Source organism: Hippichthys cyanospilos, chromosome 13, assembly GCF_059441005.1.
Source record: "Hippichthys cyanospilos isolate Australia breed blue-spotted pipefish chromosome 13, RoL_Hcya_1.0, whole genome shotgun sequence".
Classification (NCBI taxonomy): domain Eukaryota; kingdom Metazoa; phylum Chordata; class Actinopteri; order Syngnathiformes; family Syngnathidae; genus Hippichthys; species Hippichthys cyanospilos.
Window position 1 is genome coordinate 4,370,867 of NC_142381.1, and position 26,340 is coordinate 4,397,206.

At 38.4% G+C, this 26,340-nt stretch overlaps 1 protein-coding gene across 2 annotated transcripts in view; it reads left to right on the forward strand.

Annotated features, from left to right (window-relative positions):
• The first annotated feature begins 218 nt into the window (after window positions 1–218).
• tenm2a (teneurin transmembrane protein 2a) overlaps window positions 219–26,340 on the forward strand; it is a 179,858-nt gene continuing 153,736 nt past the window's right edge. For both annotated transcript variants that reach the window (XM_088430698.1, XM_088430697.1), the window contains exon 1: window positions 219–605. The gene's annotated coding sequence lies outside the window, so the exon portion shown is untranslated. The remainder of the gene's footprint in view (window positions 606–26,340) is intronic.

Below are 26,340 nucleotides of genomic sequence, written 5' to 3' on the forward strand. Positions count from 1 at the left end.
AGATGAAATGAATGCACAAGTGCAGCAGAATGACACTCCAACCAAGAGTTCCAGCGTTTCAATTGCACCTGCCCGCTTCTTGTAAGGATGCTGCTGCAACCAAGAGTGCAGAGTGGATTCTAGCCTGCATGCCCAGATAATACTAATGACGGCTGGCTCGACCGTGAACGCGCGTTCCCGAGCCTCGGTCATTGCCGTTTGTTGATGTGTCTTGGCGGTATGTCCGACAGCGTGTCTGACTAGTTCTCTTCAGTGGAGGCTCAGCGTTTGCGCACTGCTGCGTGTGTCAGCTGTGTGGCCATCTTAAAAAGTTAGCTCGATCTCATTTTCTTTTTTTTTCCCACCGCTACCTGCTTTGACACCGGATGGATTGCTCCGTTTGAGTCCCGCGTATGCTAAGATGTTGCGCGGGAGGTTTTTTGGCCACCTTCCCCCGCAGCTTGTCCGCATACTGTAGCGCTTTTTTTCGGATCGGCATGGCAATGAAAAGTATGCACTAAAATACACGTGTTAAACCGTTTTGTTTGGCGGCAAGAAAAAAAAAAAAGTTGAAAACCGAAGGAGGAGGATTATGCGCTGAACGCTGCACATATCTGGAAAAAAAGGTACGTGATGTTTGAAATTACACTCAAGACTCTTACGATGATTGCGTTCGGCTTCTGTGTGGATGCTCGTGCGGGATCGTGCGATGCCTGGATGCAATCTTGTGTCAAAGAGCGTGGGTGGAGAGCAAGGCAATGCCATGACATTGAGGTGCCTTTCATGGAATAATATTCACGGTCATGAAAGAACGCCGAGACTGCGCTTAACTGACAATGGCCCCGCGACCGAGCTCCTTTTGCTTGTATGCGCTGCTGTGTGTGCCATTTTTTTCTTCTTCTTAGAGTAGAGGTATTTTGTTCGAAGCAGGTATTTGGGAGGCTGCAAACATGCACGAATAGCATAACGCGCAACACACACTGTAATAGATAAAAAATATAAATAAATAAACCCAGTTTATATGACTATAGCGCATTAATTGTCAAGATTTATATATATATATATATATATATATATATATATATATATATATATATATATATATATATATATATATATATATATATATATATATATATATATATATACTGTATATCATAGTGTATATCATAGTGTACAAGTCGTACCATCCTCAACTCTGCATCTATAAGTAATAAAGATGCTCTTGGGTCACCATGACACAGTGACCAATGGGCTTTCATTTGATGCTTGACCTGTCATTACTGGGACCCTCACAACCCTTCCCCCACTCTGCATGAGATTCTCTATTATGTCACCATATTGTATGTATTCTCATATTTCCACATGCGTTATTCTTTATTCTATTTTGAAATGGCTTATAAGTGCTGGGAGTATGCAAATATTACGTGCAGCTCCAAAGCGCTCTCATGTCCGCATCGTTTTATTATAGTTTCTGTCAAACTAACAAGTTTTCATTAACGTTTCTTTTTATGAGTCTGACATTTTAAACTCATCAGATTTTCTTTTGTCAACCTGCACACCCCCTTAAAATATGTAACCATATCAACAAATGAAAGTATTCGCACCACACCAAAATGCTATATCATAAATATCCAATCCTAAGCAACTAAAACTTGAGTAAAATGATTGTAGCGCTGATTCAATACTTGAAATCATACTTACCTACTGCTTACCACCTTCTACTTACCTAATGCAATTTCCTTGCACTCAAAACTGTAATTCACGTACTCAGAATTATGTCGCACACTTACCCCAGCCACTACACCTGTATACGTCAGTAGTTTCTGGTGATCAGTGATAAAATACATGCAATGATGCCTTTGAAGTTTATGTAAACAAACCATACTGAAAATGATTAGTGTAAGGGCATTAATTGATCGTTCAAGAACTACATCTAGCAGTACACTTGCTTATAGATGCTTTTGCAAGTTTAGATTTCATCTCAATAACGTGCCATGATTTTCTGGTGTGATTCTGTGGAAGAGAAAAGTCCCACCTGCTAGCCATCCAGTGGGTGCAATAGTCCAGCAGTTATCATTAACCCATGCCATGACAACATAGAGAGATGATGAGCCACCCTGCTGAGATCACACATCCATGTAACCCACACCGTTTCTCTCGATACCTTTGCCTCCTCCACCTTTAGCTCTCATCAAGCTGTCATGAGTCCATGCGATCCTTTAGTCACTGCAGTATTCCTGTCCAACTGTCTTCAGCTTTTGATAGGTTTGCGCAATTCGAAAGCAAAACGAAGCCGGCAGATTCCAGTGTAATCACGATGCATTTAAAACTGTGCGGATGGTTTTTATGTATATTTTGTGTAGATGGAAATGCAGTATTCTCATATATTGGACAAGCACTTTTCACCTTTTGTCATTCTGTGTTTGTTTTTTGTGTGTGGGGGGGTAGTTTGTGGATGTGTTAGCATACGTGTGAGCGCTAATAGGCAGCACAGTGGACAGCAGCAGGCCATGTCAACCACAAGCTCCAGACAAACCCTCAGGGTGTCCTATTTGGCACATACCCATCAACCCACCCACACACACAAACAGACACACACAAAGACGCATGTGTGTGTGCGTGCGTATATATGTATATAGACAGACAGACCTCAGAGGTTTAGAACCAACACAAGCGTCACAGCATTAACGGCTCTCAGAGTCTGTGTCCTTGCTGAACCTTATGTGCCACAAGCTTAGCTGCTTGCCATCACCATGTCCATCAGTATTTTGTAATCCTCCTTTTGGAGTCCTGCTCCTTAAGAATAACAAGCTATATTGATCCAAATGATAATGAGCTTTGTTTATTAACAGTAGAAAATATTCATTACAACGGTGTGGCCGAAAGCTCACCTGAACGAGTCCATTGAAGATGACACATATACTCAAAGGCTCAGGAGTACATAGAGATCATTTTGGAGACATTTTACGTGAGGCAAATAGGGAGGAAATTCTTGCGATTTTCTTCAGCGTCCCAAATGAAATCTCCAATTCAATTTTCAGGAATGGATTTTGCAGATTAACTCTTATAGAGATGCTATTTCTGACTGCACAAGAATCTGCAGTTTTTAATGTACTGGTGAAAGTAATTGGAGTGAATCTTTACTTCTCTCTGCTTGCTCTCTGTGCCTCTATTTGGGTTACGTATGTCTACATTTTACCACAACACCTTTGAGGTTTGGATAGAGGAGCATCAATCTTTATTAGACTGAATGAGGCTGACCCTGTTGACTAAATTACTCTCACCGTGTGTGTGTGTATGCATGTGCTTGTGTTTTAGTGTTGAGCCCTTTTCCAACCTAGTTGACAGATGACTGCAGTGATTTCCAGGGTTCAGCAGATTAGGGGATTAGAGACCCAGGCTTCACACAATAACCCTAATGCATAAGCACGTCAGTATACACTGTATGCACATAAATAGGCACGCACATCAAATAAACACCCTCTTGGGACAATGTGTTTCCGTCGCCGGCTGCTATATCCAGTGCCATTCTTTGTACCACATCTTATACTGAGTTGCCTAGATATAATACTTCACATTCACACGGGCAAACAGATGAAAATGAGCATTTCAAAACCTCAAGGGTCCAATTTCACTAATGTTGTTTTCACACTAAGCATGACCCATGTTTTACCGAGAGCCCAGTCAACAGTTTGTCCTTCCAAACCAATTCAGAGCCTACTCAGGGTTGGATAATGAACTGACATAGTGGGTTGAATTTTTGTAGCGCAGCCAGAGTTGTGCTATTGCCAAATTACAGTCAGATGTCTCTTTTACATTTACAAAGGGCACAATTGCATCATTTTTGACAATATCTGCAGTTATAATGACCTAAACTACAGTAATTGACCTGTAGTTCAAAAAATTGGAGGGTTTTGCAAGAACAATAGTATAAGCTTTTGCCTTAAACATAATCAAGTATGAGTGTGGCTTCCGCATCCATCTCGGGAAACGTTTGTGCAGACACTCCGCCGAAAGAAGGCTCACCATAAAACAATATGTCTCATTTTGGATTATATTATAATATAGTGGTCACAATATACTTTATTACAAGTGCAGGCCAACTCCGTCGGCTTTCTTTTTCACTCATCTGCTGAGCTGCCATTTAAAAAAAAAAAATAATAAAATCATGTAAAGTGTCCTCAGGTAACAAATGAACAGTTTCACAACCATGATGCATTTTCTGACTGTGGGAAAAACATCTCACAACATTCCAAACACAGAACAGCACACAACTCAACAATGAGTAATATTACTGATCAATTAATTGCACATTTTAGGCAAGGAGCAAACGCTGGTGAAGTCACCATAGTTATTTGCCTTAACTAATTCATGGCGTGATTAATACACAATACATTTCACAAAAAAAAAAAAAAACAACCCTTTATGTCAATTTTAGTATTTTCTAGGCAGCATTTATAATCTCTCTTAGCTTGATACCTTTTTACCCAGTAGGTAAGTAAATTGGATACTCTAAAATTGTCCTTCGGTGTGTTTGTGAGCGTGAACGTTTGTTTGACTTGATTTTGTAGAAGATTGGGAAAACGATAACAAAATCAGTTTGCATCGCTTGCATTTCAAAGCCTCTATTGATCTGTTGTGGTTGATTTTTTTTATCCATTTGAAGCCCATAGCAGGTGTTCTGTGCTTCATTGGTAAATGGAGTTGATGGCATGGATGTGATTTAATCGGCAATTTTTTTCTAATAACAATTAAGAATTGTGTGGCACAGTACATTACCCCTGAAGCATCTTATTGTTAGGTACACATTATTGTGGTAATGGGAGTAGAAAAACAACCTTGTGTCACAACTGATTAACTTAGAACTCTGAGCTTTAGAGAAGAGAAGTGCTCTTTATCTTAAAATGTGAATAGAGATAATGCTCATATGATGTTAGTTTCGAGTTGTAAATCTGAGTGAAGCTGTTTGAGTTCATCATATTCGTCCGTTCTTTGTGTTAACAAGCTTAACCATCTTTAGCAGCAATTGTTTTTACTTGCAGGTTTTGTTTAGCAAGAGTGGCCTTGTGATAGAATGTAAAACATTGTGAGGTATTCCAAGTTTTGTTCCTAGAAGGTACAAAACATTGTGAAGTCTTCATGCATCCATGTTGTTGTCTCTTTCCGTTATCCAGACTTGCTGTGTAAAAGCATGTCCAGCTGCGCCGCTGCAGTTATCCCATGCTACTTTGCGCCTCGCCTATTGAGTCCTCACTGCATCGCCGATTTATTTTTAATTAAACAAAAAACCTTGATTACGAAGCTATGAAGCTTTCCTGCATGCCAGCCAGACGAGTTAACTATAACTGCACTTGCACTAATATATATACACACTAATATATATACACTAATATATATATATATATATATATATATATATATATATATATATATATATATATATAGTTTATTATCAACACATTTCACATGTGTGCAGGTTTAACAAATACTAATAACATTGGCAAGATCTGCTTTTATAGGAATAAAATAGTCCATTTATAGGGATACACAAATTAGTAAATGTACTGAATTTTTTGTACCTTGAAGGCAATGATTATGGTTAGGTATTTTACATAACTTGAGTGACTTTTTATTTTGAACTATGTTTTTGTGTGTGTTGAGTGTATGCACGCACTTGTTCTTGGAGTACACTTTGGTTGATTGCCGATTAACTTTCTTGAAGTAGGATGGAGAGGCATAATGTGCACCACACTCAGAAAAATTCCACATTATCTCTTCACTGGAATATTTTCTTTAAAAAATTGAATTCCTAAAAAAAACAAAAACAAAGACACATTATTAAGTTGGCTTCACATTTAATATCAAAACGAGGAAACAATTCCACATATGGGATATCAAACACCGTTTTTCGTTGTTGTTTTTTGCTGGAGCTTGAGGGCTAGCAACCAAATTGTTCCATTTCTGAATCAGTTTATTAAAATATTAAAATCCGAAGGTGGTGAATGTCACCTTCTTTTCTCTGTCTCCTCATTTTGACTCTTATAGGAAGGATACTGGGTGGTTTTGAAAGTCAAATTATGGCGCAGTAGGATGATATTAGGGATGATAGTTATAACTGTATATCTGTCTGTCAAGTGACTGACTGGTTTTAACTCAACCTCCTCACATGCCTCTGGCTCTTTATGGGCTCAAGGGTGCAGTACTTGTTAAGTAGTCTTGCATCTCCAAACTGCAGTATGTGCTTTCTTACATATGAATTCATGAATAATGTCTCAGATTAGTGGCAGGTACGTACATCATTCGTGTTAATGGCTTAGCAATAAAGAGAAATGTCAATCATTTCTCATTTCGTATGGAAAATAGATAAGGTATGGTATGGTTACCAGACATCTTCTTTCCTCACAGATATGCCTAATTTTTGGTACCCTGGTTTAAAAAAACTACATCTGGACAGAAAAAAACACGTTTTAATGATCATTCTTTTTGTTTGTTTCTTTTGACAAACAATTCAATGGCTTTGATGGAGACAAATTAGGATGCATTTCTTCACTGCACTGTTCCCATTGTTTTTTTTTTCCATCCCAACTTCCTGCACAATTTAACTCTACCACCATTGGCCGTTTTGATCTTAGTGCAATCGGAATGTGCTTTAGAGGCAGCATTGAAAAGAAAGATGCCGTCCAACTGTATCGGCTAGTAAGGTCAGCAAAACTGAGATGGATTCATTAGTCTCGGTTGCAGAAATAATGTTTCTTAAATGTGTAATTCCACAGTCTGTCTTCCTATCTATCTGTACTTTGCTCCAAAAGTGGTCCCTTCCTAAATTTAAAATAACAAAAGAAAATATTCCCAAAAAGGAAAGAAAAATTCATAGTTTGTCTTTTGAGGACTGAAAGGACATTAAAATCCAGTTGAATTATTGGAGTTGTACAGAATATTATCTCATAAGTAATAATTTGAACACTTCTAAAAACACTCAGGTTTTTGAAAACATATGTGTTATGAAATGCTGAGGCCATATCTGTGTTTGAATCCTACTCATTTTAGCCGCGGACATGTCCAAGCATGTACCGTGTGCAACCATGCATGCATCTAAACACACATCTTTCATTTGTAATTTCAAATTACAACAGCCTTGCCATTTATTGTATGCAAACTGCTTCGGCCTTGATTTATGGGATCATTCAGTTCCCTGCCGCATTCATTGGAATTACCACAAACTGTTTGGCAGCCATCGAATTCTGAAAATGTAGTATGCTTTCCATGCTTCGGTTACATGCACTCACTTGTTCCTTCTCTCTGCCTGCCTTTCCAAGCAGACATGCCTAGTTACAGTCTAAAATGGCCTTGTGAAAGAGGATGGAAGTTAAGATGGCATCCCTCGAGACTTTTCAGAAAAGTAATTTAATAAACTGTGATATTTTTCCGCTCCGCAAGGAAAAGAGAATAAGCTCAGAAACGTAATGAAACTTGGCTGTTGAATTTTTATTAAAGAATCAATTTCCTGCATTTGAACATCACCGAGAGAACACACTTTATATCTGGCTGAGTTGTAACATGTATTACATTACTGGATGCAAGCACGGAGGTATAAAAGTTTCATCAATAGATGGCATGTCCATGTGGATTCTACAGCATTAGTATAGCGGCTGGAAATAAGGTAGAAGATATATAGGATTCTGTCAGAAGCTGTACTGACTCCATATGTTCCTATATATATTTTTTTTTTCATTTTTAGTGTTGATTAGTGCTGGTTATTGTGTATTGAAAGTGAATTGCAATACAGATAAGGCATACAGTGATCCCTCGCTACTTTGTACCTCGCTTATCGTGCCCTCATTGCAATGAGTTTTTTTTTTTTTCTGGGGGGGGGGGGGATTGCATAGAAAGACAAGTTAACTATTAACACACTTGTCACTAGCACTCCTCGGACATCGAACTACTGCATTACACAAGCTAAACCTTAAATTAAATTACATTTTATTCACTAACTGTGCTGTTGTCTCTTCCCATCCATTTGGTTGTAGTTTCACGGAAAGCCGCGGTTATATTAGTCGTACTTGGAAGGTGCCATTCAAGCCTCTGTCTATATATATATATATATATATATATATATATATATATATATATATATATATATATATATATATATATATATATATAGGGAGAGAGAAAGAGAGCGAGCGAGAGCGAGAGAGAGAGATTTGTCGATTTATAGATTTGTTGTTACCCACAGCCTAATTTACCTGGCAACAGTGGAAGAGGGAAGTACTGGCACTTATTCTTCATGCTGTTTTTGAGATCTCCTGAAGTGACTGTATGTTGAGGGTTCAAAATTCTGGCCTGACTCCAGAGGTATTTGTTTTTGTATTTACGAGAGTAAAATAAAACAAACAAATAACAAAATCCAGCAGTTCAATTCGATGCTAGATTTTAGATTTACCAATGCAAAAGGCACGCTCTCCTCCTTCTGTAGTTAGATGGACTGTACCAATGAAAGCGCCAATGAAAACCTATTTTTAATCATTTCTGAGAAAGCTGTGCAAGGTTTATTCTTCACCCTTTCATCCCCCTTCAACAATGTATTTGATAGATCATTTAAATGCAGCATTTGCGAATTGTAATTAGCTTGATTGTCAGCCTTTCAGTTTCTGCAGCAATCAAAGAATTTGTTTGTTCACAGTGGCAATACATTGACATTCCTTTTACCCTGACTTCACGGCGACGTGTGGCAGCAATCGAGCGAGAGGGGTCAGGTGATGATTTATGACCAAGATGCTGCATTCTAGCACAGGATGATTAATCTCCTCTGGGAACACTTCAGGAGTACAAGTTTAACCTACCTCGGCCTTGCACACATGCACACACCCACACATACACACACCTAAGAAGGACATCAACACAGGGCCAGAGTGCATGTAGCTGCTTTTATATGCAATTTGTGTGCAATCCTTCCACCATTTTTTTTTCTTTCTGCCTACCTTGCTCACGCGCTCCACTTTTTCTATCCACAGTGACCTCACTTGTGCAATGTCTCACATTCACCCTCTCCTCTTATGCTTTGTCCATTCATCATAGTCACAGATGCTCACACACAGAGGTACGATAGTACGGGGGGATGAGGGAGAAAGCCTCTCTAGTCTCTATTAGGCCACTTGGCTGCGGTACCAGTAAGCATAAGGCTGTAGGATTAGTGCAGCTAGGTGCAAAGAGCTGTAATGTCTTAATAAGCACAGGGGAAAACAGAGACATATGTTTGCTACAGCTGTGTTTGTGTGCAACAGACTATCAGCCTGTCTATCTGTCCGTCCGTGTGTCTGTTTGAAGAGAGAGACAGACAGAGGGAGAGTCTATTGATATGGTCGATGAATATACGTTTCAACTGCAAAATGTCAAACTCAGTTACAAGTGAAGCGAATGCATGTGGGGTTTTGAACTCAAACTCAGCCTGTCGTGATGTTATGTACGATATATGATTTTGTAGAAGCTGAGCCCAAAGGCCAAGCTCGCAATTTACCGGTCAATCTACGTTTTCTGCCCATGGTCTATGGTCACGAGCTGTGGGTTGTGACCGAAAGAACGTGTTACCAGCCAAAGTGGGCTTCCTCCGCATGGTGTCTGGTGTCTCTCTTTGAACACACAACACAGGGTTCAACACAGGACCTCAGCTGATTCTACCATCGCAATCTTCTGCATGGAGATGTCAGTTGTTCCAGGTATTTGCTGGAGCCATCCATCCAGCTTGGGTGTAATTGCTCCCAGTGTCCTGATTACTGCTGATACCAGTTATCTGTACTCTTCATTTTTTCTCTAGTTCTTCCTCTGCTTCCCTGATACTTCTCCAGATTTTCCTGTTCCCTTTTCTGGGTGTAACTATCAGGTTGGCAGTCCAGATCTGAGCCACAAGAGCTTGTTCTTTTTGGTCTCCACCACATTTGGAGGTTTCTGATTCTTGGACCTCTAATCCATATTTGGTAGAGATGTGCTGGTACATTATTCCTGCTACCTAATTATGCAGGTCCACGTATACTGTCATGAATATCAACGGGACACGAGAGGCATAAGGACCCCATCCAGACACAGAAATAGTCATCGTGGGGAAAAGGCAAAAAGACAAAGTACAAACCAAAAATACTCTTGAGGAAGGATAACTCGACGTGGAATACTGAGTTTTTTCATCCCCTCTTTATGAAATTTTCCCAGTTATGAGAACAAAACAACTGTCATGACCCTAGAGGCTTGGCTGTATTTGTGTTTTTTTTCCCCCATCTGTTGGCGTTTTTAGGTAATTGCACTTATTTACTATTGCTGTCTAACTACTTCCATGCAATTCGTGACAACAATGCTGGTCTGCTATTTGTCAGTGTCTCCTCATGGAGATGGTGGTCTGCTATTGGTCGGCCTCACTTGTTTCATAATGGCGGAACGGTAAAGCTTTGTTCGATTGTGAGTGGTTACAAAACCGTATTTATATTGCATTTTACTGCTTAATTCAAAGTTGAAAGGGTTAGCCATGGGTCCCAAGATTGCTATTGACGTTAAAGAGAGAAGTAAGAAGATGATTCATATGGAAACAATGCTGGAGATAACCCTTATTAAGGAATATGGGCATAACACGCCCCACTCAAAGCTAAATAAATTATTTTTATATTTTTTTATTTATGATGTTTTCTGATTGTATTTATGTATATTATACATACGTAGCACTTACTACCATTTTGTTACCACTTTTTAATATGTATGTAGAATTTTAATGTTTTTACCTGGGGTTCTAAACACATTAACTATTTAACATAGGTTTGGATTGCCCATCATTCGACGAATTCGCCTTATGACCCCAACCGAGGAACAGATTAATGTCGTTACACGGGGGCCCACTGTATTGTCATACATGTGACTTACTTGAAATGCTGTTATAGTGAATGTGGTTGGCTCATGATGCCTTCATATAAACGCACACATTTTCACCCTCCCAGATCAAAAATGAGCCTTTGCACCACTACTGTTGTGTGTGCGTTTGTTTATCTCAGTGAAGTGTGTAATTCTGTTAGTCTACCCCACTGCCTTTGTTACATCATCATCTTACCACTGATTGAAAAATATGATTGTGGGAAAGGTCTCCGATGCGTTTTATTAGAGCTGTGAAGTCATCTACATCATCCTAGTTTCAATTGTTCCTCTTCAAGGATACGTTTGATGTTGACTTTGAGAATATTGTTTTTTGCTTGTTTCAAGGGTATGCACTACCAATTTGTTTGATATATAACCCTATTGTGATTTGAATATTTTCTCTTTTCCCATCAAACACTTAATATATGGGCTAACGTATCTACTCAATTTAAATGGGCTAATTAGCGTACACTGCCATAAATGCCAAAGGTACTGAACGCAGTCACTACCTTCTTTTATAATTGGATAAAGATGCCGGTGATTCATTGATTAAACACAAATATACCATCTGTTTTACATTCTGGCATCTTCTTTTTTTTAAATACACACAAAATGTGTTGCGTGTATCAGGAAACAGGGAGTCTAATCACATGTTTTCCACGCTGGATGCTTGTTTGTCAAAAAAAAACAACAACGAGCCCAAATCACATATTAAATCAGCATTAGGAGAGCATTAGTTCAAAAATACATGTTTATCCTGTTTGCCTAGTCTGTATCATACGGCAAATGCCTATGCCATATGCTATTTTCGTGAATAGTGTTTCAAGGATTTTCGTGCATTTAGCACGTGAGGCTGCACCAACAAAATCACTTAAACAGCATTCTGTATTAGAAATCCTAAGTAGTGGTTTGAAGGAAGATGGGTGGAAAATCTATCCTTGGCATTATTTATTTATTTATTTTTTAATTCCAAAAACGTTTCCTTGTTACCATTGACTCAAATTCATGAAACATTTCATTTTGTGGAATTTCTGTCTCATCCCATCCTAATCACAGGCAATGGTACTTAGGTATGAATATGGGTGTGAGTGATTGTTTTTGTAAGTGTCCTGAAATTGATTATAGTGATATTTGCATTCAGAAAGTTCAAGCCACAACAGCAGATGTCAGTTGAGCTTTCAAACTGCATTTTTTATTTCAGACCTGCACCCACCCTGAGCTGCCTAGATTGACAATTCACACTTTTATCTGTTTAAGGATTTGGGACACGGGGGCACATTTAATAAAGGAAAACAATAGAAAATATGTCAATGCAACCCCAAATATAGAGTAAAAGAATTGTTCAAAATGGCCTTGGTAAAATGTTGAATTACTGTAAGTTTCAGAGTGAGCCAAGATATCTTGTGCGCTTTAATAGTCTAATTTGCTCCTTTGAGTTATACCATGTTCACTTGGATTGATTCAAACAAATAAATTGTTTTTGTATTGCTTGGGTTTTTCTTCTTTTGACATCATTTTCTGCACTGTTGTTCTCTTTCTTAGCAAAACTGGCAAATCAAAACAATAACCAAGATCAGAAAGGATCAGTAAATCTAATTTCATTTTATTCAGGCTTGTTTTTGTTCCACATTTAGGATTATGATGGGCCAACTAAATCGCTTGAATGTATCCCACAGCTCTTTGATATTGTGTGTGATCTATTTGTGTTGTAAGCTGTTAGTAGCTGGACGAAATCAAAATGTTCTTATGTTTTAATTATTTTTATCTCATTAAAAAAAATAATAGTAATATGACAACATCACAAACATATTTTTTTCCTTCCTTTGTTTTCCTCCTGAGGTCATATCTTGGCTTAGCCACATCACAAACTACTAAATAGAAATATCATATAATGAAAATCCTTTCACTTTTAGAAGCACGAGCTAATCTGGTGTTACCAGTGAATGCTATAAATGTAGATAGTATCATTGGAAAGTGGATCGCACACCGGGTAAACAGAACTAAAGAAATAGAAGCTCAGTGGGTGAGAGTTCTTTTTAGCGCAAAGAAACTGGCTTCTTTATTTCAGTCGCAGCACTGGAACATCTGTGGTAACAATGTGCCCCTAAACCAATTCACGCTCATTTTTTTTTTCTCTTGAAATGTTCCCCACAGTTGTCTGACAAATACTCTTGGAAAATGCAATTGTAATTGTTGGCATTTACATCTTAATACTTCAGCTCTTCCTGTGCACAGCAAAGGAAATGCTCAAGCTGATTTGCATAATCACACATTTCAAAACGACGAGAACTATTTTCTGAACCTCTTCACTGACAACTTAGAACCTTTCATAAGTCAATTCCATAATAACCCTTTAAAAGTTTCAGAATCACACAAAAAAGTCATCATACCAAGTCAATTGGTAGAGCACATTAAAAATATTTTGTTACAGTTATTTTTTTTCTTTTTTGGGTGAGCCAGCTTTGTTGGAAAAATGCAATTCATAAAAGAAGGAACAAGCAGGCTTTCACAGGAACAAACATCTCCCTAGAGAATATGCTGAAAGCAGTTATGCAGAGCAATGTTGCATAAATGTTTTAGAATCAATACACTTAATATAAGGGAAACCAACTTGGCATCTGAAATGCTTCAGTCCACATGAAAATAAACAAGTCTGTAAAAAGACTTATTAAATGCCCTTATATTACAGCTCACTGAAAGCAACACAGATTTTTTTTTTTTTTAATGGAATGCAATCTATAAAGCTGTTTCAGTGCAGGCACATAAACAGCAGTTCACTTCGATTTCTGAGATCACTTTCTTAAACTCTATAGTATGTGTAAGCGGATACATACAGTGTTTTTGGTGTCCTGTTTGTGTGTGTGTGTGTGTGTGGATGTGTGAGAGAGTTCCCTGCCCTTCTAGATGCGAGTTCGGACTCCCTGATCCTGCTGGTTAAAGATGGATTTGGCTCATGTGCCGCTGACCCATCTGGACTGTTTGCAGGGCTTCACCCTCATCCTTGGGCTACATTTGCAGCCCGGAAGCTCATCTCGACGGCCTTCAGATTTGGCACTACAGCTGTCACAATATTTCAATAGGCAATGCCCCAATATACCTCTAAAGATTTTGTGAGGCTTTATATATATGGGTGTGTCACAGTAATACTCTGGCATATGTTTTTCTCACCTCATTCCAACACACATATATGCCGAATGCTAATTGGATTTTTTTTTTTTAAATCCATATTTCCCGACATTGGTAAAATGTTGATCCTTTCAAATCTGCTGTGTGTGAATTTAGCTCCCAAATATTTTATCTGCTCTGATTTCTGCTCCCAGCTCAAGCTTGGTGTGACCTCTTACACTTTGACAGTCAAAGAGGATCAGCGTTTAGATCCACTCAGATTACCACATTCTCTCACAGAGAGCAACGGCGCAAGTGCTTCCCCTTCTCTGTCTTTGGAGCAATGAATAGATACTTTGTTTGGAAATGAAATACAAAATAAATCGGGCACATACGCAGTCAAACAGTCGGACCCGACTTGGATGGTTGTGTAACATTTGAAGGGCTGAATAATGTCAGCGGAGCAAAGTCTTAGTGGCTCCCAGTCATCCATTGCTGCCAGCCTCACTAACATCAAATCCACTCCACAGTACCACGGTAATTTCTGCTTGGTTTCTCGAGCGCTTTTAAAAAGCAGCTGACGTGTGTGTTTTTGAGCTGTGTGAATGTTTGAATGCATGCGGTGTTCCTACCTTTCCAATACACCTGCCATGCATGGTTTAGGAGTGTGGGGGGAACTCACGCAGGCTTGGGGAGAACATGCAAACTGGACAAAGGAAGGAATATTATATATATATATATATATATATATATATATATATATATATATATATATATATATATATATATATATATATCAGGGCATCAGGGCCAGCAAGGCCTTCTCTGCTGGCCTAATATAACCTGACATGACATATATTTTATATTGTTTATATGTACAATTATTATCCATATTCTGTTGTTTCCCTTTTTAATATGTTTGTGTTATTTTATTTCGTTTATATTCAATTAATAGTAAATAAATAGAATGATGTTCTCTTATTAAACTGTGACTTTGGACTTCATAAAATTATTTTAAATAATTATTCTTTTAAGTTTTGACAGCATCATGTATAATGACAAGTTTTAATTGCTGATGCGGGTTTATTGACATTTAAATTCACTGAAAAATAGCATGTGTAGTCCAGTAATGCATAGATGTGCGCTTGAGGGATATTTAATTGAGTCTGACATCACAGAAGGCATACGTGTGAAAGTCAAAGACCGCCACTGATATATCGGAGCATGCATAATGTAGCTTAGCTTGAATCTTAAATTTTGATGATAAATGCAACATACAAAAACAGATGACACAATAAATGAATAATATTGAATAGCTGAATTTTCATAGGTTTTTAAAAATGCATTTCATGCATGTGTTTTTAGCATGTGTTCGAAACAAGCGAAACCTGGCAGAGAATTCACGCCTGCTGTCATTAAACTCCCTGTCGTTCTCCCACGCGATGTGCCATGAGGGCAGCCAGCCTCTTGACACACTTCCATTTACCCATATGCTGACCACAGGAATAAGCTAATGAGTCACATGGATTTAATGCAGCCAAAATACAGAATGATTGCTTTCAAAAAGACTCAGAGGGATCCAGGGAAAATTGAGGTAGAAAAAGAGACAGAGAAAAAGATCCTGTGCTTACTTAGAAGAATTTTGTCAATCTGATAGATAAAAAAAAATAAAATCTGATAGATAAGGAATCTTTCAGTTGACAGGGATCGCATTGCAGCACACACTCATCAGGATTCAAGGCCGCCACCGCCTTTGTCTCAGCAGAGGAGTGAAAGAGGCTTTAAAAGGAAATAGAGTCAAATAAACGCTCTAAGTGTGCCAAAATTCACTCCCAATTGAACTAAATAATCTGAAATGCACACAATTAATCTGTTCCACTTCAAACCTAAAAAATGTCCACAGTGATTGTATAACAGTCGCAGATATATAAATAGAACAACTACGCCCATTGATCACACGGGGATGTAAAACAGTCGTGTAGTCTTCAGAAAGGTCTCTCTAATCAATGACTATTCAGTTGATGGAAGATGTTTTCACATCACTGAGGATGACGAGAAGCAATGAAGCATTACTTAGCATTTGAGTGTGCCTTTATTTTTCTCCCAGTAGGTTTAAGCTTCATACTTTCCTCGCCGATTTGCCACAGTACCTTTCACACTGCACTTAGCATAGTGCAGCAAGCCGACCAATCCATTTTTTGCGTATGTGCTCGAGCTGTCCTTAATTATTCATAATGTGATCCCAAGCCAATTGTAATGCCAATTGCAGCCAACGGCAAACGGCATAATGGATGCTTCTTGAGATGGATAAAAACAAGTAGATTTTGCTGCTCGATTCATATTCCATTTATACTATTAATCAGAATACCGTATTTAGACTAATGGGGCCACAATAACATAATAATGCGAAGCAAATTTTAGAGTTTACCTCCCCTTCAGAATCATTTGTTATGATGTAATGATGGCAAATACTGTACTCGTCACCTTGGTAACAAACAAGCCACATCTCGGCGTCGACATGACATTTCAGTCTAAAAAGCTCCGACAATTTCACCCTTCTGCCTCCAACTTTCTTTGACAACAGAGCATTTTGTCATTCATCCACCTGCCCGCAGTTTTGCTTTTTACTGCGTCTCAACGAGGTACGAAATGCAAATTTAGACTCCAAAACGCACACAAGCTAGGTTATTATAGTGCTACTTTGAGGCACTCAAGCAAAGGACGGTTGGAAGGTCGGTTCTCTTCTCTTTGCTGGTGCAGAGCAACGATACGTCCAAGACATATTTCCCGCCAAAGACGCTGACGCCAGTGACGTCACGGGACGAAAGTTCTGATTCCTGATTGGACAGAATTTGGCTACACTACTACTACTTTGGATTCTGGGGTCCGCATCAGGCAGCCCGATCCCAAACCCACGCCAAGGTCAACCGGAAGCCCCCTCAAAGGTTGCTGCAGGCAGGGGTAAAAGGCAAACGGAGACGGGTAAGCCTAGTCGGAAACTAACATGAAAACTAAGTCCTGATTTGCAAGCTGGATCAGAAGGTTGCATGGATTTTGATAGCTGCTTGCCATTTAGTCGCGCTGGAGGTGATGTCCCTTGGCCTCCATATTTGGCATTTAGAGGATGCGCTTCGTTAATTTATACAATTGTGCAATTAAAACCATCAAAATTTGTGGCATTTTATGCAGTCAATGGAGACTGCTTGATAAGGAGGTTTGAAGGACCCAGTCTTCGAATCGTCCTTTGGAGGACCGGACCTATGAATTTGGAAACAACCAATATTTTTGCTCTGGCTCATATTAGGCTTTGATTCACAGTTGCGCTGGCTTTAGCTTCTCATAAAATCAAGTTAGAGTTTCTGGAGCATGTGAAAGGCTTCTTGGGAAATATTAGAAATCCACCACTGAGGCAGTAGATTAAAGATGGGTGACAGAAAATGAATAGAACTGAAAGGTGAGTTTGTCACCGTTTAATCACATACTCTCATTTAATTTAGTACTTTTAGGAAACATGCATTCTTAATCATATTTCATAAGCAGCTGAAAGCTGTAGAATATCGATTTGAGTCAATGTATTATTTTAAACTGGCGAATAAGGACTTTTTTTATATTTCGAACAAATTCCTCTACCTCAACATAACTCTCTTAAGGTCCTTTATCAGGAAAATCAGATACATTCACCCTCACGATATCGCAGTACATTCTTCAAGCTCCTCAAGGACTTTTAAGTGAAACACAATTAACTGTGTAGAGGCAAACTCAAATTTAGAGTTGCATGATTGGCCTTTGTTCTTCAAGAAGCTTGACGCATACAATTTATATAATATAATCGACATATTGAATATAATCGGCAGAAAGAAAGCATCGCGTGAGAAGTAAAAAAAAATAGTTACATGATTGAACTAAAAATCACTTAGCTGCTTAACTTATTTAATTAACAATCACAAATAATGTGTTAATCTGAGACCCCGGAGTTTAAATATAGTCATAACGTCTTCCGTTTTATTGGTTTTACAGCAGTGTTCAACTTTGAGTGATACATGAACAGTTAGAAGCAAGCATGCTGTGCTTTTCATTTAGAGAGCTATACGTGCAAGATTTTTTTTCATTTTAGTTTCCCGTTACTTGTTCAGACCAAATATATTCATACTTATACATTATGTATAATAAATGAAGGAATAACACCAACGATCATGTTAATACATTTGTGTAAGTTCATTTACCTTTCCACTGCTTTATGTGCCTTGGGAAATTTATTGAGTCCGATATATAAAGACTTTAATTTCTATTGACATGACATTTTAGTGAAAAAAAAAGGTTTATTCCTGCACATGCATGAATGTAAATTCTCGCGTCTTGGGGCTGAGTAGTTTCTATGGTTGGTTGAGTGGATAGAGCTCATTTGAGGGGATGCGTTTTGAGGAGCGATCAGGGAATTTCTTCAACATCTTGCCCTGATAAATCATCTCTTTAATCAGCCTGAAGCTCCCTTTCAGCGCACAGCTGATACAGTCACACAACGCCATGATGCAAAAAAGGCGAAATAAAGTCCGCTTCAGCCTGACAGCGCCGACAAAATATGAAGGTACCAGAGCACAATTAAGAGAAAGAAGAAGTACCGTAAGAAAAGGCTGCCAGGTAATAGGATGAAAATGTCTTTAAGGGAACATATACACGCTAGGAAACACCTTTTTGAAAGAATTAACAGTAAGAGGTCAGTCTATGTGACCTTAGTTCCATCTGAATATGTTCAACTCCCAACGCCATAGGAACTGTGCCCTCGGTGCTGAAAAGAAGGCTCATGGTTTAAAAATATGAATTATAACTGACATTTAACATATTATCCAAAACTGCTTTGCAATTTGATCGCCGCCTTCACAATTCTACTCCTGTTTGATTGGACAGGCTTTCCTAGAGGACAAACCAAAATCATTTGGAAAGTCATCTAGAAAAGTGGAGGTTGTCCTATATTTGGCTTACTAGACACATAGACCAGTAGTCTATGACCAAGAGTGATATGATGATTAGACTATGATTTCACTCTTCTGGGAATCTTGATTTAATTTGAATTTAAATACAGTTCCAGTGAAAAGTGGAAACCATTTGATCTCAAACACATTAGGGCAAGAAATGCAAGATATTAACTTGTTAATACAATGTGAACAATGTGAAAGTTTTTCTGGTCACAAAGCATCTTTCACATCATAAGCTGAGAAAATACCATGATGTGAAAAGTGTTATCCGGTAAAAGAAGCCTGCTTTTGAAGAATCATGTACAGTATTCTATTAATTCCATCATTGGGTTTTTCACAATGTATAAGTATGAGCATAATATTACACTCATTGAAAGGACGTTTCCAAATATTTGATACCGTACACAAAGAATTAAAATATGTAAACATGATACTGAAGAATCAACACTTTGAACTGATTATCAGCCTGAATAAATGATGAAAAGAGACAAAAATATCCAATATTTGTGTTACAGTAATGCCTCGATTTTATGTCTGTCTTGTAGCAAACAAGCTTGTACTCAGTCCAATTGAGATTGTGTTGCACTTGAGGGATGACGTGTGCCCCCTCATAAATCCTCTCCTTGATGAGATTGGGGTTCAAAAGTGGGAATGAGGAGACAGTAGGAAAAACCGAATGGTGCGTACAAATCCAGCTGAGGATTTTCTTGTTGTTGTGTGTGTGTGTGTTTCCACGCGTGTGTGCCTGTGTGCGGTCTCTCAAATAAGTTCTATTATAACGCAAGTCAGCCAGGATGCTGTCAGTGTCACACACACACAAACACACTTACTACCAGCACAAACTGCGCACAGGTCGAAGCGATAGTATTTCTTAAGACAAAGCTATTTGCTGGAAATGACATTTTTTTTCTCTCTTGCTCAATTTTGTGCAACCCTACACATATGATCCAGTTCAATGAGTCTGCCTCGGCTTAAATATAGACTGATAGAAAGCATGACAGAAGGGGAAAAGGATGCGGAGGACATCAGCGATTCCAAAAGAAGGCAAAAAAAAAAAGCTGTGGTGGAAAAGGTCAGCCACTCAGTGGTTACGTAATAATTTAGAAAGCTGCGGTTGTCTGCATTGAATAAACCTGCGAAAAATAAAACACAAATAAAAGAGACAAGATAGACGATGAGGGCAGTAGCAGGTAATGAGAAACAATCGCGAGTCAGATGCTATGATAAAAGAGTTTAAAGAACGAGATAAGCTTGTAAATGCCAAAGGCAGTAATATTGCGGCGAGGCGGATGATTTGATTGGCTTCTATAGTGGCCTGTGGGAGGTAAGGTCAGATTGCCCATGTGTAAATAGCAGATGTGAAAAGCCGAATGCGCAAGCCACCACCCCAGGCCCAGTCAAGGACTCGTTTTTTTTTTTTTTCGCTGAACCCTCGCCCATCTGTCGAGTTTCAGCCCCGTGAGATAAAGCCTGTACAGACATTGACAGTGACAGGAACAGCAAAGCCTTTAAGATTCAGGTGTGATTAAAACAAGCGCTTCCATTAGGTTTGACACACACCCCAGCACAAGGTGCACAGGCCTGGGCACGCTCCAGCTCATTAGTAGCATGGACTCTGTACTGGCAGCCTCTTAATTGTTGGTCTGTATTTAACTGAGCAACTTCATCAATAATCATTAAAACGGTGTGAAAGCAGGTGGGGCAATTCTTATCTTGATCACACGCCGCCCAAACGTAGTTCACTTCATCGTAAATTATTTGAACTAGGGATGAGAAATTCATCAAAATGCTAAATGTTGTCCTGTATGGGAAATTTGACGCATCGCAGCGATCACAGATTTAGTGGCGCCCACTATAGCGGGTGCCAGCTTACGTGCCTGGGGAGAGGTTCAGGCCACTCGTGTCTTGCTCAAGGACACCACGGCGCCCAGAAGGAATTACTTTATAACACATAAATCTCTGGTGTCAGGTTAAGCGCTTTGCTAAGGGTGCCTAAAATGTAATGTAATCATGAGTTTGATTTTGCCTTTTAACAAAGATTCATGTGCTGAAAATTCATGTAAAACATGTACATTGTTTTTTTATTTTCCCAAAAGTACCTAAATGCACCGTGTTGCCTGTGGACCAAATAAATAAGCGTACTTTAAAGTGTGTTGGACCCAATTTTTTTTTTTTTTTTTTACAAATTTTTATGTTTTATGAATCAATGTAATATGAATGCCACTTTTTTTTTCATTTTCGTCATTGGTTCGTTTGCTTATGGACGCCATGATATACAGGGCGTAAATGAATAACATTAAAATCAATCGTGATTACAGCCAAACTCATAACAACAAAGAGTCACTTACATGTCGGCGTTTTGGATCCGATGATAGAAGAACGAGCGGACGGTTATTCTGTAGTATCGAGCGGGAACTTCCTGCGTTTGCCTCATTCATGCTTTTTCTTTTTCTTTTTTTTTCTTACCATCTGGCCTACTGCAAGTAACACCTTTCCATGATACCCGGCAAGGCCCTGGACTGGCTCCAGTGTGTTAAGAATCGCTCGAGGGTGTCACATACTCAAATCATTGGTGGTTTGTTTGCACGTTAGCGACTCCAAATGAGGCTGAAAACGTGCTTAATTTCTTCACGCCCAGCTGTATAAGCGAATCATTAAGAACAATTTCGACCTTTAAATGTAACCAGCTCACTGATTAATGCCGAAAACAAAATAATGAAAGGAGCGTAAGCTAGGATATTTTTTCTGCAAAAATGCAGACCTTTTTGGTACTCATTAACACTTTCTGTGTAGATTTCTGATTGCTCACAATCTTCTCACTTAAAGGGGAATAACTGAAAGCAACTTTCATTTAATTTCAAGTTCATGCGTTGTAGTTTTGTTCACAGATGCAATTCCTTGCTTCCTGTATGCAATTTTTTGATTTGACTTGGTTGGTGACGATAAATGTGTTTAGTAGTGTTACCTGAACACAAATGCACTAAAAGACTATTACAGTGTCTCAGTGGTGAGGGATTTTTTTTTCCCCTTTTTTCACATAAATGTCTTTAAATGTGGTACCTCTAAAATAGGCATCACAAATACAGTAAGTGTTGTGTACATCCATCACTTTCAGCCGCCTACTGTTACTGACATTTTAACTGTGGATTTGGGAACATGCTGAGTTCTATAAAGGTTCTCCTGGCAAAATCTCGCATCACCTCTCCCTGCCTGTATTTGCTTTGCTACTGTAGTTTGCTTTCTCATACTGCCAATCATTTTGGCTCCAGCTTTTTATGTTGCTTTCAATTCAAATCATTATTAAAGGCACCTACACGCTTCCCAGCGTTAGGCATGACCTCTCAACTTAAACAATGCTGAGTCAACGTTCATCATGTTTTTTTTTAATTTAAGTTGTTCTGAGCATATCCCGATTCCTTGTGACAATTTCTGATCTTAACGTTGCTCCTTTTGTATATGACAACACGTTCCCTGACACGGTATACATCTGCGTCGCTATTCTACAAGCTAGGTCTCCATTCGGGGTTTGGATGTTTTCAGACTAACACAAAAATATCTTTTTTTTGTCTTCCATCAACACCTGTATCCTCTTTGTATTGGTACACTAAATCCAGCTAGCAGTTAAAAAGCTGAGGGTAATGATTGTTTGAGCAGGCATAATTTAGTTGTAGGCGGATAGAAAACGGTGGGCTGAGGCAGTCAGTTAGGTGATTGATGGCTTCAAGTGTACATGCTAATTTCAATGTTAATTTCGACGATGTGAAATATACCACATAATTAAAAATGACTGCATGGGTGAAATGTACTGGCATTTACCATCAATCATCATATTTTTACCTATACACTATTATTGAAATGCCTTGTAATATTTTTGATGTTTTATACACACACACAAACACACACACACACACACACACACATATATATATATATATATATATATATATATATATATATATATATATATATATATATATATATACTAGTAACAGTAGTTGAATGTACAATGTGCCGGAAAATGTTGTATTTTAATAATATTTGCTGTCTGTTTTTAAGTTTAGGGTTATATAAAATAACTTTTGGAACTTGGGAAAAATTAAGAAATGAAGAGAAAGCAAAAAAGTATCTCCCTTTTCAATTGAGTGGTAGAATGCCGCTTTTTCAAAGTGGTGTGTTTTCTTACTGTATGCAGGAACATTAAATGCAAGTGAGTGTGCACATTCAAGCAGGGAGAGAAGCATGCAAACAAAGCATATTTAAATTCGCACTCGACACAGACACCATTTAAGAATTTACACTTTCAGGGCAAAATTAACATTTAATTTGCTGTGAAATCAGCTGTTAACACCATTAAGTGAACAGTACATAAATGGCAGCAGGGTTAAAACTGTTTTTATGCTCATAAGTCTCTGAACCATCGTGATTAAATGAGCATAGTACACCACCAAGGAAAAGACGAGCCAAGTAGAAGAAAAATAGAGAAAAGAACACTTATTAGTGTGATCTTTATGAGTTGGGTCCTAATTAGCATAATGAAGAGAAGACAGGCTTAAGAGTGGATACAGTCCACACATAGAAAAATGAAGTTGCCATAGAAATAAAATCAAGTTAAAGTGATAAAAGTCAAAGTTGGGCCACTGATTATCTCCCCGCCTTATCTGAGTTTTTAGAAAAGGTGAATGTACAACTTTTGACCCTGCCAAGGTGACTTGCAGATCTGATTAACATAACAGAAAACTGCATATTTTAAACAGTAACTGGGCAAGTCAGCACTTTGCATGTTCCTCAGGAGAATTGTGCTCAGTTCAGAGTCTCATCAGGAGGTCAGAAAAAAAAAGACTCAGGATTCTAATCAACAACAACAGGTCAGATATAATTCGCATCATAGCTCTAACTACAGTATTCCTCCGTGTAAACCCCTTTTTTTTAACTTCAATTTGGGTCAATTTTACCAAAACACATGTATAGGTCTACCCCTGTTTTTTTTGGGGGGGGTAGTTTTAGATGCATTTTTAGATGCTAAAAGGGATGCATACTATATTGAATTATAGGTACAAATAATCACTTTAAGCCTTGTAAATGACATATTACGTATTTTGCATTTGAATGAATGCTATTCAAACACAGATACGTGAAGAAAACTTGTCTGATTTCAAGTTATTCAAAGTCACTGCTTGATACCGCCAATTCCTGCTCATTTTGGTGGAAGGTGACTACTTTTGAGTAATCGCAATTACAGGGCTGTTTCTGTTTAACCATTTACACTCACATTTACACTCACAACTTTCATTTGAATGACAGAGACTTTTGTAGTTCATTCAGAATATCGTTTCGATTGGGGCAGCAGAGCCGTATCCAAAAGCCGGAACAATCTGAAGCATCGGCTTCTGTAAGCGTCCATTATTCATGAGAATCACAGAAAGAGGGTCCAGGCAGGAGAACAGAGGGAAGGAACGGCTAAATGACAGTGAGCAACAGATAGGGAGTGAAGACACTAGCAGTGGGGTCTTGTTACGTGTATTAAAAGTTTTTTTCTCTTAGGTGCTTATGAATATTTCACATGCTTTGAAACTTAGATGGGCTATTTCTACTTTGTATCTTTGTGAGAGCATGGGGGTAGGCAGTAAGTGACATTGCTGCAAAAGAATTTTGTTGTAAGGCACGGGTCATAAATCTTCACTACAAAGAAATGTAATTTTGCTTCTATGTGTTTTTGAAATGAATGATAAATCCGTCCTGCTACTTCATGTGGATTAACTTGCTGACAGGTATGAAGTGTGTGCATGGTTGAGTGTGGCTCTTGTTTTACATAGTAAGTGTTATGGATTAGTCACAGCTACATACTGTAGGTATCTACACATGTGCACAGCATTTCGATATTACCCTAATCCAATTCAGTATGTATTGGCCATTTTTCAGTTTTCCTCTCCTCCAGGAATGCCTGAAGCAGTGAAGGATCTCTATAGCCTTGTGAACTCTTCATTGCTTTGCTTTTGACCATACAAATGAGTTTGGACATTTAGGTCAGTCAAAATCCGGAGGACTGTCGTTGATACGAGTGCCTTACTCGATGCTGATAGGCTGTTGTATATTCAGAGACTGAGGCATTCAAAGTGTTTGTGGCTCTGGCGTCACCATGGGTTCTTTTAACCCATAATTAATTCATTAACCCGTTAATGTTAGTGTTGACTTTAATTATTTGTTTGTCTCCTTGGCCGCACTTTGCTTTGATTGAGCTACGTCTTATAATTACTGTACATGTTATGGCTCTGCGCACATACTGTACACATGTAAACAACAACCGAACAGCACAACACATAAACCTCAAAAGTAAAGTGCCACATGCTGTGCGTCCACATTGGCCAGCAGGAGGTGAATAATAATTTTACTGGAGTGTGACTTGTTTCAGTTGAACTCGCCTTTCTGCAGGGTCTGAATTTGATAGCTTTCAGCCAATGTCTATCACTAGAGCCGCAAAGTAATAGCTTTGCCAGTGTTTAGAAGTAATGTGGCAGCACCAACGGACAAACTAGATTGTCGGTGAATATGCACATTGATGTGCTACTATCGTTGGTTTTAAATTGGAGGAATTTTTTTTAGTAAGCTTGAGGCTCAACATTTAAAAAAGTGAACACTCCCAACCCTGGATACGAATATATATATATATATATATATATATATATATATATATATATATATATATATATATATATAATATGAGGGCTCAAACTACCGGCTGCATTACTTACGGACTGCGATGACTTCCTGTGATTGATGGAAGCATGAAATCTGCTCTGAGGGAGAATGTTTGACCCTCAATTTGTATCCTTAAGTTGAAGTGCACATGGGTTCAATTGCAGAGGAACCATTCAAGACCTCACCTCTGAATGACTTAAAAAATAAATAAATAAATAAAGATTTATGCATAGTATAGTGAAAGTGCAGATCTAAATCTAATTGAAATGTGTGGCAAAAAAGTGGCAAATACTTTTTCACTGTATACACTTTATATCATTGTAACCATTAGTGTTGCTTAAATCGAAACATTTATAACCTGTGTTGCTACTTCTAAAAAATATGTAAATGCTTTGTCAATGCTCATTTTCTTGAGTTGTCTTGTCACGAGGCACATGAGCTTAGACTGGAGTTCCACTGCAGTCATGGCAGCATGTATTCCATATATCACAATGTGCTCATTAAACTCTGCTTTTTGAATGGTTATTTTTCCTCTCATTTGTTCCTCACCCAACTGTGTGCACTTCGTCTACATTCTTGCTCACGACTATCTGATGAATGTTCGGTTTGAGGACAAACCAAGGCAGTTTTATTGGTCCCGTATGAGGTGTGAGGTAATGGTCAGGTGTGACGAAAGCGGGTAGAGCTATTTGAC